Below are 11496 nucleotides of genomic sequence, written 5' to 3'. Positions count from 1 at the left end.
AGTCTTACCATCACGACTGCCTAAATAAGAGATGACAAGGACCATCTGTATTTAAAGGTGGAATTGGAAAGGCTGCTGCTAAACTGAAAGCTGACTGCAGATGTGAGGGTCAATAATGACTCACGGCGCTTTGATCTGAGAAGAGGAAGCACTGTAATACCAATCGCAGAGCTCGGGGTTCCTGGGGGACAGTAGTTTTGGAGGAGTGAGTGTGATATAGAAACCATGCCCTTAGTTTGCAAGTGTGATGTTTGAGAGTCCTATTAGCCATGCAGATATACCAGGAAGGCGCTGGATAGTTACATTTGGAGTACAGTACAGAGGTCAAGGCCGGTGATAACAATCTGGGAGACGATCTTCTTAGGGGAAGAGATGTTTTGTTTTTATTTTATGAGATAGGGTCTTGCTATGTAGCTCAGGCTGGACTTGAACTTACCAACTTCCTGTCTCAAATTGGGTTGGGAATACAGGAGTTTGCTACTACATCTGACCTGGAAGATGATCTTTAAAGCTTTGAAACTGAATAAGTCCATCCAAGGTGTCATAGTCTATATGTGTTCTCCCAAAATTTATATCCTGGAATCCTAAACCCAAAAGTGATGGCTTTAGCAAGTGGGATTTGTGGGAAATGAGGAATTCATGCACTCTCAAAATGGAATTAAAGCCTAAAAGAGAATCCAGAGAGCAGTCAGTCCTCTCACCAGGAACTAACTCAGTTGGGAAATGCAGTCTATGAGAACCTGATTCTTCCCATAGGCTAAATCTGTGGTACCACCGTCTTGGACTTCCATGTTTCAGAACCATGAGATGGGCACTGTACTGGTTAGTTTTGTGTCAACTTGACACAGCTGGGGTTATCACAGAGAAAGGAGCTTCAGTTGAGGAAATGCCTCCATGAGATCCAACTCTAAGGCATTTTCTCAATTAGTGATCAAGGGTGAAAGGCCCCTTGTGGGTGGGACCATCTCTGGGCTGGTAGTCTTGGGTTTTAAAAGAGAGCAGGCTGAGCAAGCCAGGAGAGGCAAGCCAATAAAGAACATCCCTCCATGGCCTCTGCATCGGCTTCTGCTTTCTGACCTGCTTGAGTTCCAGTCCTGACTTCCTTGGTGATAAACAGCAGAATGGAATTGTAAGCTGAATAAACCCTTTCCTCCCCAACTTGCTTCTTGGTCATGATGTTTGTGCAGGAATAGAAACCCTGACTAAGACAAATTGGTACCAGCAGAGTGGGGTATTCCTGTGACAACCTGACCATGTTTTGGAGAGGACTGTGGAAGGACTTTGGAACTTTGGGCTTGAAGATCCATCCATTGTTAAGAGCTCTGTCGGATGTTGTGTAGGAGCTTGGAAGATAATGTTGAGAACACTGCAGAAGATGGAGGTCTGGTTTGTGAAATTTCAGAGGGAAAATTAAAGACTCTTTTCAGGGCCATTCCTGTTTTGATTGTGAAGATTCTGTAGTTCTGGTTAGCTGGGGCTGAAGAATCAGCTGTGATTAACAAGATACCAGAACTACTAAAGCAAAAACTTTGCATTACTGGGACTATTGATGCTGGTTAGCTGGAGCTAAGAAATTAGCGGTGATTAAGAAGAGACCAGCATCATTGAGGTGACATCTTCTGGGAAGTGTTTTCTGAGAGCACAGTGGCTGTGTTCCAGATATAGCCAAAGTTGTACATTGTGCTGTGGCTGGACTTGGTAATGTGTAAGGGTCACCCAGGTGGTACTGGTTTTGAAGGCATGAAGGAGTTGAGCAGAGCAGCTGAGGCTTGGCACTGTGAGAGGCCATGGAAGGCCATTGGTGAAAGTGCAGCCTCAGTTGCAATTGATGGCCCAGGACTGAAGGGGTCATGTAGTGTTTTGGAGATGCCAGTACCATGAGATGACCACCAAGAGCAGCAGCAGTAGTGGAGTACAGGCATCTGGAGCCTAGAGGATGATGCGTGTGCTACAAAGGGCATGGCTGGAGAAGTGACCCAAGCCCTTGGAGGAACCCAGAAGATCGTGAGTTGGATCCCAGACATTGGATGGTTGGAGATTGACTTTTGCTTTTGATTGTGACTGTGCCCTGATATTTTCCCTCTTGAAGGAAGAAACTGTTTTAGTGGAGCCCACAGTTAAGAGACTTTTAATTGTAAAAAAGACTTTAGATTTTAAAAGAGATGGATATTTTAAAGAGATTGAAAATTTAAGAATATGTAAAGACTGTGGGACTTTTAAAGTTATTTAGAATGGGAATGAATAAGATTGTAAGGGTTGAGGCTTACTAGTGATGTTTTTGTGTGTCAAGTTGACAAGGGGTCAATTGTACTGGTTAGTTTTGTGTCAACTTGACACAGCTGGGGTTATCACAGAGAAAGGAGCTTCAGTTGAGGAAATGCCTCCATGAGATCCAACTCTAAGGCATTTTCTCAATTAGTGATCAAGGGGGAAAGGCCCCTTGTGGGTGGGACCATCTCTGGGCTGGTAGTCTTGGGTTTTAAAAGAGAGCAGGCTGAGCAAGCCAGGAAAGGCAAGCCAATAAAGAACATCCCTCCATGGCCTCTGCATCGGCTTCTGCTTTCTGACCTGCTTGAGTTCCAGTCCTGACTTCCTTGGTGATAAACAGCAGAATGGAATTGTAAGCTGAATAAACCCTTTCCTCCCCAACTTGCTTCTTGGTCATGATGTTTGTGCAGGAATAGAAACCCTGACTAAGACAGGCACATTGTTTATAGGCTATCAGTCAATGGTGGTTTTCCATTGTAGAGGAGCAAGAGTCCAAGACTGAGCTCTGGCTGTGCAGTTATGCTGGAGAGGAGGACCCACAAGGATATTTGAGACGTAGTAGCCCGTGAGGTGGAAGAACAGGAGACTGAGACACCTTAGGAGCGGACTGGAATAATCATTTAAAGGATGAACTGAGCCAAGGGTACAGGGGAAGTTCCAAACAGAAACCCTGAGATCTGAGTGCTGGCCTTGGTAAGGGGGAACCTTGGCAATGTTTTCACCCATGGAGGAAGGAGCATATGACTAGAGAGTATGAGAGAGAGAGAGAGAGAGAGAGAGAGAGAGAGAGAGAGAGAGAGAGAGAGAGAAGGTGAGGCCGTGAAGATAGCAACAGTAATTACACTTTCAAAGGAGCTTTGTTGTGGAGGCACAGAGAAATCCGTTGATGGGGTGGATGGTGAGGGTCAAGGGATGACTTTATTTTTAAGATGGGAGATATTATGCCGTGTTTTCCATGCTGATAAGCATGATCCAGTAAAGAGCAGAAAGTGTCAAAGCAGAGGGAAAAAAGGGGGTCAGTGCAGAAGCAATGACTTTGGGTAGGGGAGGGAGAGATGTACTCCAAGTGCAAAGTCTGGCCTTTGACGGAGGCATGGGCTCTTCGCTTCTTATAATAGGAGGTCAAAGCACTGCGCAGACTTGGTGTACAGGCAGATGGGTGGACACGGTGGAAAGTTCCCTTGACTCAGTGCAACAATACACAAGGTCATCAGCTGAGAGTAGGGAGAGGATGCCAGGAACAGAGGCGAAGGAGAGAGGGGAAGGTATCAACCCTGCTGGAGAGCTAGTGGGAGAGCCAATTATGTGGGTGAGAAGAGGAGCTCTCCCCCACAGCACGAAGGACTCCCCTGGGGCTCATGACCATGAATTTAAATGAAACACATGAAGACGGGTGTGTATGTTTCCCAGTCATGACTGCAGGTGAGGGGCAGACAGTGAGCTGGGGTTCATCAGAACTAGAATTTTGCCAGGCAAACCTGAAGAACAAGGCAGGGGGGAGGCAGTTGATTGTAATGACGCAAAGAGCAATTATAGGGATGGATGTGGGAGTTCAGCTGGGAGAGGAGGGGGGGAGGCAAGGGGTGGGAGCTGGGTGATGTGGTGGCCCTGGTTAAATATGCTGTGACATCACAGGTAATGGGGGATGGGGTTAGAGGAAGAGGAAATGCCAAAGGAGGAAGAGGGGGGAGGGGAAAGGGAGATTAGAGCAGTGAGGAGGTCCACAAGCTGACAGGATACAATGTTTCTACGACAGAAAAGAATCTCATAACGAGCAGGTGATGGGGCAATGTGGACAGGGACGGAAGTTGAGGAAGGCAGGAGATAATGTCACAAGGTAAAAGAATAGGTTAGTATACCATGATTCCTGTGCCTCAAAAGCATCCAGGAATTCCAAAGGGGCCGGGAGGGGGGGGGGGCACTGAAAGAGGCAAAGGGCCGAGAAGGCATGGGCAGGACAGGTGAGCTGCGATTTCTGGTGCTGGGTATGAAATAGGAATCAGGCAGACAAGAACCTGATTGCATGGATGTTATTCCAACTGAGGAAGCCATGGAATTCACAGATACCACTGGGCAATGAGACATGTTATAGAAGAACATGGAAAATGAATGTTACCCTGTGTCTGGCTGTGGGGGAGAGCGTGCCTTAGGTCAGGCAGTCTGGATGAGATGATCTTGGGTGTAGAAGGTGTATTGGGGGTAGGCACAGGAAAGGAGAGCGCAATGGCAAGTTTAAATCAGGGCAGGGCTGGAGAAATGGCTCACCAGCAATGGGAAGGTGCTTGCTGTGAAGCCCAACTACCTGAGTTCAATCCCCTGATCCCACACAGTGGGAGGTGAGAACTGACTCTTGCAAGTTGTCCTGTGACTGATGCATACTGTAGCATCACACACACACACACACACACACACACACACACACACACACACACACACGAGGGAGGGAGGGAGGGAGGGAGGGAGGGATGGGGGAGGGGAGAGGAGGGAAGGAAGGGAAAATGAAAAATAGAAAAAAAAAACCACCAAACAAAACCATATCAAGAAAGACTTATGGATTGGCTTCCAAATCAGGACAAACTGCAAACCTCAGATAAACAAGAATCTGAGCCAAGCCCACTCGACCATCACACCTTCTACCCCCAAGTCCATCCCATGCAGACTGCCTGACCTAAGGCAGCCCGCCCCTCCCTTCCCCCTCTCCCACCTCCACAGCCAGCGCATTGCTCTTCGGGATGGATCAGCACTGGAAGGAATGTTCTAGCGGGTCTTTCTGTGTGCCCAGAAAAGTTACAGCGCTTCTAACTCGTGCTTTCTATAAAACAGTACAAATTTTTCTTTTGCCCTTAACCCAATCCTTCTTCCTTTGTCTGAAATCGAAGAACATTTTAATTCTGTTTGTGTTGTTGGAGGAACATTAAAACTGCATCATTGGTTTTCCTTCTCAGTCGTCCTCATTTTTTTATTTTATTGTTATTCGCTGCAAAACAAAAAGCTGTGATCAGATGAAGACAATAGGGAATGGCTGGAGGAAGTCTGCGGCAATAACCTCCCTCCCCTCTTGAGTTTCGCCTCTGCTCATGCCTGGGACTTTCATATGCATGAAAAGGGCCAGAAATCTATCACAAATGGCAGAAAATTGAGCTGCATTAATTTCAGAGCCTTTGACTCTGACAGCGCAATCTTCAAGAGTGGTGCTTCTGGGATGTTCAAGGAAGGGAAGAAAAGCTACTTTGCTTATCTGTTTCATATTTTAGAAGAATATATTCCACTGCATTATCCAAGGAGATTTTGCTCAGAACCTCATCAGTTTGTTTAGAACTCGCTCGCACAAGCTCTTGACTTCAACTTGAGGGCAAAAGCTCAGAAAGGGTGGGCGAGACTGAGCCAAATTGAGGGAAATGAAATGCCTTTCAAAGGGAACCGAGCTACTTGAGACTCAGACTCTGAGAAGAAAACCCAGGTTCTTAAAATCCCCACCCTCGCTGCTTGCTGGTGGCTTGCTCTCTCAATCTAGGTCTGTCGGTGACAGGGCATTCAGCCTCCTCTAACAGATCATTTCAGCGGCATAATTCGAAAGGTACTTCCTTGGCAAGAGCAGAAATTGACTCCTGGTAACATTCACCTATTGATCCAGGCTCACCCCTCCACCCACAGCCTCCCACTCACAACAACTCTTTTGGCATCACAAGGCCTTGTTTCTGTCTGCCTTGGGTTCAACATCTCCAGTTGCTTCTCCGTGGAATGGCTGCCTGAAGGGTTCCCTTCTGCAGGCCACTGCCTTCCAAATCCAAAACTGCCAGTTAGCCTCCCACAATGGCACTCAGATTCAGATATACTTTTGATCACATTATTCTTGAGAAAACTGAACAGGGGTTGGCACAACAGAGACAGAGGGATAGAAAGTGCTCTCTGTCTACCACTTGGCTCTGGTAGACACTCAAAGCCGGAGCTGTCCCCATCCCTTCTTCTTCATAAGAACTAAGACCAGACATTACATGAATGTAGGGGAGTGTGTGTGTAATGTGTGTGTGTGATTTAAATATATACTTCAATTACATTTATTTATTGACTTGTGTGTGCATGCGTGTGCCAGAGGACAACCTGAGAGTTGGTCCTCTCTTCCATCAATAGGTCCCAAGGATCAAGCTTGGGCCATCATTGCCAGCAAGCAACTTTAATCCCCTGAGCCATCTTGCCAGCCCTGTGAGTCAGTCTCTAAAGGTGACCAAAGTTATAGATCCCATCAGATTCATAAGTCTAATTAGGAATCCTACACTAAGCCTGCACCCTCCCCAAGGGTACGCTAGCTTCGGTTTAAAATCCCGACTACAAGGAAAGCTTTCTAGGCCGACACTGAGACTCACCGGACATTTCCGTTTCCAATAGAAGACTGGACCGCTGCAGTCCATTCATCCACCCAGACTTTTAACCAAGCTGAGTGTGTGCCATCTGTTTCACAGGCCTGGGCCACGGCTCTCAACAAGCTATGCTCTCCTTCTCAGCGAGGGCATGGTGGAGTGGGGAGGGATCAGGTAAGCAATTATACTCACATAATTACACTATCATACAACACCATTGCCGCAGGAGAGAGGACACAGCCCACACAGGCCTGTGGTACTCACCCAGCCCTGGGGACCTCTGAGAAGTCTTCACTGTAGAAGCTGCTGAGTGATGAAAAAGTTTTGTATTAGATTAGAGAAAAAAGTTGTTTTTTAATCCCAACTTTGACACTAATTTAATAAGCAAACTGGGCACATTCCTGGTGCAATGTAATATTGCAGATTCCCTTGTTCTTGGTGCTCCGGGCTGCCACCCCATAGCTTCCCTCCCAGGAAACAGTCAAGAACCCGCATCTCTTCACCCATCAGTCTGTCCTCCCTGGCCACACAGTAGTGGTTTCTTGCAGCTGTTGCTCCTTGGGGGGGGGGGGGGGAATCACCAGCCCCCAGGCAGGCAAAATTGGGACACAACTTGGGTCGCTAATGAGGAGATAATGTTTCTCTAATGAAAACAGGACGGAATGCTGGGAGCCCACCATGGATGAATAATTACATCCTAATTAAACATCAGCTTTTGTTTTCCACTTTTGTAGTCAGGATTAAATGTGAAGCAAGTTCTCTTCCTGCAGCTCTCACACGCTCCCATGGAGTCACTGGGAAGGCGTTTCTCCCAGTGATTATTTGAGCACTGGTGATTAAAAAAAAAAAAAAAAACAAGACTGCCAAGGCCTGGAGAGATGGTTCGGAGGTTAAGAACACCTGTTGTCCTACCTGAGGACCAGAGTTCAGTTCCTGGCGCCCATGTCAGGCAGCTCCCGACTACCTGTAACTCCAGTTCCAAGAGCTCTGGCACCTTCTTCTGCACTCACGAGTGCCTACTGACACATGCACATGCAACTAAAAGTAAAATACATCTTTTAAAACATGTAAATGGAAAATCTTCCCTGTAGCTCTGGGTTTTCTTCAGACTGATGATCTGCTCTGGAATTTAAAAAATAAATAAATAAAAAAAGGTTTACTGACTAGGTGACAGTGCCATACGCCTTTAATCCTAACACTCAGGAGGCAGAGGCAGGCGAGTTCCTGGTCAGCCTGGTCCACAGACTGAGTTCCAGGATATCTAAGGCTACACAGTGAAAGCCTATCTTGGAAAAACAAACAAACAAACAAAAACAAAACAAAACAAAAAAAAACAAGCAAGCAAACAAAAAGATTTGTTTGTTTATGTGTGTGCTTATGTGCATGTGTGCATGTGTGGGGGAGGGTTTGCATGTACCCATGGATGTTCTTAGAGTCTAAAAGACAGCACTGGGTGTCCTTTCTGATTCTCCATCTATTTCTTTGAGGCAGAGACTCCCTAAACCTGGGAATATTTTCACAGTTCTTGTGGGGGTGGGAGTCAGCAAGCCTCAGTGGCCCTCCTGTGTCTGAGACTCCCCCACCCTTTGAAGCTGGGGTTGCAGGTATGTCCTGGACACCCCATTATTCCATGGGTGCTGAGACACAAACTCTGCTCCCTAGAATTGCAGTTGTAGTTCGGACATGGACCACTGTGATGGGCAGAACTGCTCAACTCCTCCTCGGCTCTGTAGGTTTATTCACTGCAAATATGTATCACAACAATTAATTCATATGCCACACGGTATCACAACAATTAATTCATATGCCACACGGTCCTTAAGGTGACATTCATCCTTAATAAAAGTCAATACAAACTCACATTTCAAAAAGTGTTCCTGATGTTTTGTTTTCTTCTTGACAGTGTCTTGTCAGCTCTGACTAGAACATCACCGTTACTGTCTATCCCGGCAGATGTGGGATAGCTGGAGTAGGGATATCGGTTCCTTCTTTTTATGACTGCTCATTCAGGCTTGTATCAGTATTAACGTCAAACTACAGAGATCTCTTTAAGCCATTTGTCTATTTTATGAGGAACACATTGATTTAAAGCTAGATTACCTAATCTCTAGTAATAAAATGTAAAAATTATAGGAGTATAAAAAGTAGTCCACTGATAAGAAAGGAGAGCACCCGTCCCTTGTGTGTGTGCTGGATTCTCACTGCTACAGCTCTCTGGGTCCTGCAGAGCTCAGAACCAGCTAAGAAGTGGCCAAGTAAGGGGTCTGAAGGCTTTAAGTCACTCCATATCATAAATATTAGTAAACATAACTTTCTGTGATTTTTAATTACCAAATGCAAATTATATATTTTACTGCATCAAACACATCCATTTTCACGTATATAATTTGCATATATTCTAATATCTCTAAAATTAGGATGCATTTCATCTCGTGTTGTTTTGTTTTGTCTTGTTTTGATGAGGAATTCTTCCTAATGTATACAAAACAGCAGCAGTCAAGGGAATTTTGGATTAAACAAGATTTGGAAAACACAACCCCTAACTACTTGTTTCATGTCTTGATCACAGTGTATTATTTCACCGTCGCTGTGAGACACCGAGGCTCTAGAGGCCTGCGTCTCTGAGTGTGGTTTCAGAGGAGCATCAAGAGTGTTTATGAGCAGACTCTCAGACTCTACCCCATGGTCAACTCTGGGTTTTAAATGGAAACCACCCCCAGGTCCTCACCTGGAACCCAGCGGCAAAGTACACAGGAGTATTTGAGAATAGGAATTCCAGACCTGTCCAGAGGGAGTTTACGCTGTATTTAGTGAGAACGGACAGGCTTCGCGGTGAATGCATCACCTCACTGGTACCTCCTCCTTCAAGATGGCTCAATGGGCACCTTGGCATTGGTGTGACAGGAAGTGGGTAACTTTGACTCTCTGGGAAAGTTAAAACAGCAAACCCCACCAAGCTGACTTATCACATTTTCCAATTATGCATTGTGTGTGTGTGTGTGTGTGTGTGTGTGTGTATGTGTGTGTGTATGTGTGTGTGTGTGTGTGTGTATGTGTGTATGTATGTATGTATGTATGTATGTATGTATGTACTAGCACTGGCCTCCAGAACTGGTAGAGAACGGATCTGAAGTGTTTGAGTAACTTAGTGATAATTTGTCACTGCGTCCCTTGAAAAAGATTATAACTTGTCTCTGCAGATCAGTGACACTTAATCCTGGCTTCACACTGGAATCCTTAGGAACAGATACAAGTTACAGGTGCCAAGGGCCCCAGGAAGAGATTCTGATTCATCATGACCTTGGCATGGAGACTTCATTTATTTAAAACTTTTGAAATGTATATTTTATTACATTGATTGATTGATTGATTGATTGATTGGTTGGGGGGCTGCACACTCCACAATCTGTGTGTGTGTGTGTGTGTGTGTGTGTGTGTGTGTGTCAAAGAACAACTTGTGAGAACCACCTTCCTCCTTCCAGCATGTGGGTCCTGGGCATAGAATCAGATCCTTAGACTGGATGGCGAATATCTTTACCCCCTGAGCCACCTCGAAGGCCAACTTTGGGGTTTAAAAAGCATGGTCAGTGGGTCATGATTCCATTTGAGAACTAACTCTGTAAATCCATGTAGTTGTTGTTAAAGATGCAGAGTTTAGACACAGACTCAATCTACATAATCAAAATCTTCATTTTCTCAAGATCCCTGGGTGGTTTGGATAGGGGCCAAGTTCAAGGAGTGCTTTACTAGTCCCTAAACATCTGGACGATGGAGCTGGGCTTCCTCACTGGTACACCAGTTGCAGCAGCACCTGCTATGGAGTGGGTGCTAGAGATACAGAGGGGACAAATGGCTGCTTTCTTAGCCTCCCTGGACAGCTAGGTGCTGGAGAGATGCAAGAATAAAGGGGTGGCTTCACCAGAGCCCAGGAAGAGGGTTTAAACTTTGAGTAAAACAGCTGCACCTTTTAACATATTTTATTTGAATATTTAAGACAGGTAAGAGGAACCCCAACAGTCTCACCATTTTGTAGTCCTCCAGCCCATAAGTGTATCCCCAAACTCAGAGAACAGACAGAAAATTCTCATCAGAGGAGAGGATAGGAAAGACCTGGGAAACAAGAACAGGTGGGCGGGCAGCACACGGCAGAGTGATTGCTTATCTGGTAGAGAATGGCGTACAGATAAGAAATGTCAAAATGTACTAGAGTCTAAGATGTCAGGCTAATCAGACCACACAGTCCCAGTGTCAAACAAGCTGAGGTCAAGGGTCAGGCTGGGCAAATGGACAGCTGGAGGAAGCAAAACCCAGTCTCTGCATCCAGGCTTCAACAGGGCAGAAAGCAGCAGGCCTGCCTGCATTCCTTCCATTCATATGACTCTGAACTTCAAATTCCAAAATCAAGTGGACTCTGATTGGTCTAACTTAGGGTCCATGCCCTGGGGAACAGGCCACCTGCATTTATGGCTTTCTTAAAATTGTATCTAGCAGTAAGGAAACAGTTTCCCTCAAAGGAAATCAGAATGTGGGCAGACCATTATGTCAAATTTGCAAATTAGAAATTGACATTCTGGTTGGAGAACTAATCCCATATTTGCATAGATTTAAAGCACAGGCCCTGGAGTTTGAACTCAGGGTGATTGGATACCGAGGCTGCTGTTCTGAAGGACAGCCTGTCATTCTGGGAAGTTCTTGTGCCTGGGACAGAGATGACTAACAGTGCAAAAGCAGTAGCAGGGCCACTGATGAGGTCATCTTGGGAGACAGTGTGCTCCCTCTTGTCAGGACAGGATGGAGTGGAGCCTTCGGATGGAGCTTGAGATGAAGCAGTGAAAAAGAGCCAGAGAAACCAGCAAAAGAAGCAAAGACC

The 11496-nt window shown here is 45.8% G+C and overlaps 1 long non-coding RNA gene across 3 annotated transcripts in view; it reads right to left on the bottom strand.

Annotated features, from left to right (window-relative positions):
* Positions 1–6355: 6355 nt before the first annotated feature.
* Positions 6356–11496, bottom strand: part of Gm34049 — a 49902-nt gene continuing 44761 nt past the window's right edge. For 2 of the 3 annotated variants that reach the window (XR_001783947.1, XR_001783946.1), the window contains exon 3: positions 7600–7664. This is a non-coding gene — a long non-coding RNA (predicted gene, 34049). Of the gene's footprint in view, positions 6930–7599; positions 7665–11496 lie in introns of those variants that run through there. The other variant, XR_001783948.1, reaches the window with a different exon arrangement.

Source organism: Mus musculus, chromosome 3 (genome assembly GCF_000001635.26).
Source record: "Mus musculus strain C57BL/6J chromosome 3, GRCm38.p6 C57BL/6J".
In the NCBI taxonomy this organism is placed as follows: domain Eukaryota; kingdom Metazoa; phylum Chordata; class Mammalia; order Rodentia; family Muridae; genus Mus; species Mus musculus.
Note: the sequence above shows the minus strand (reverse complement) of the source record. Positions and strands in the feature narration are given on the sequence as shown.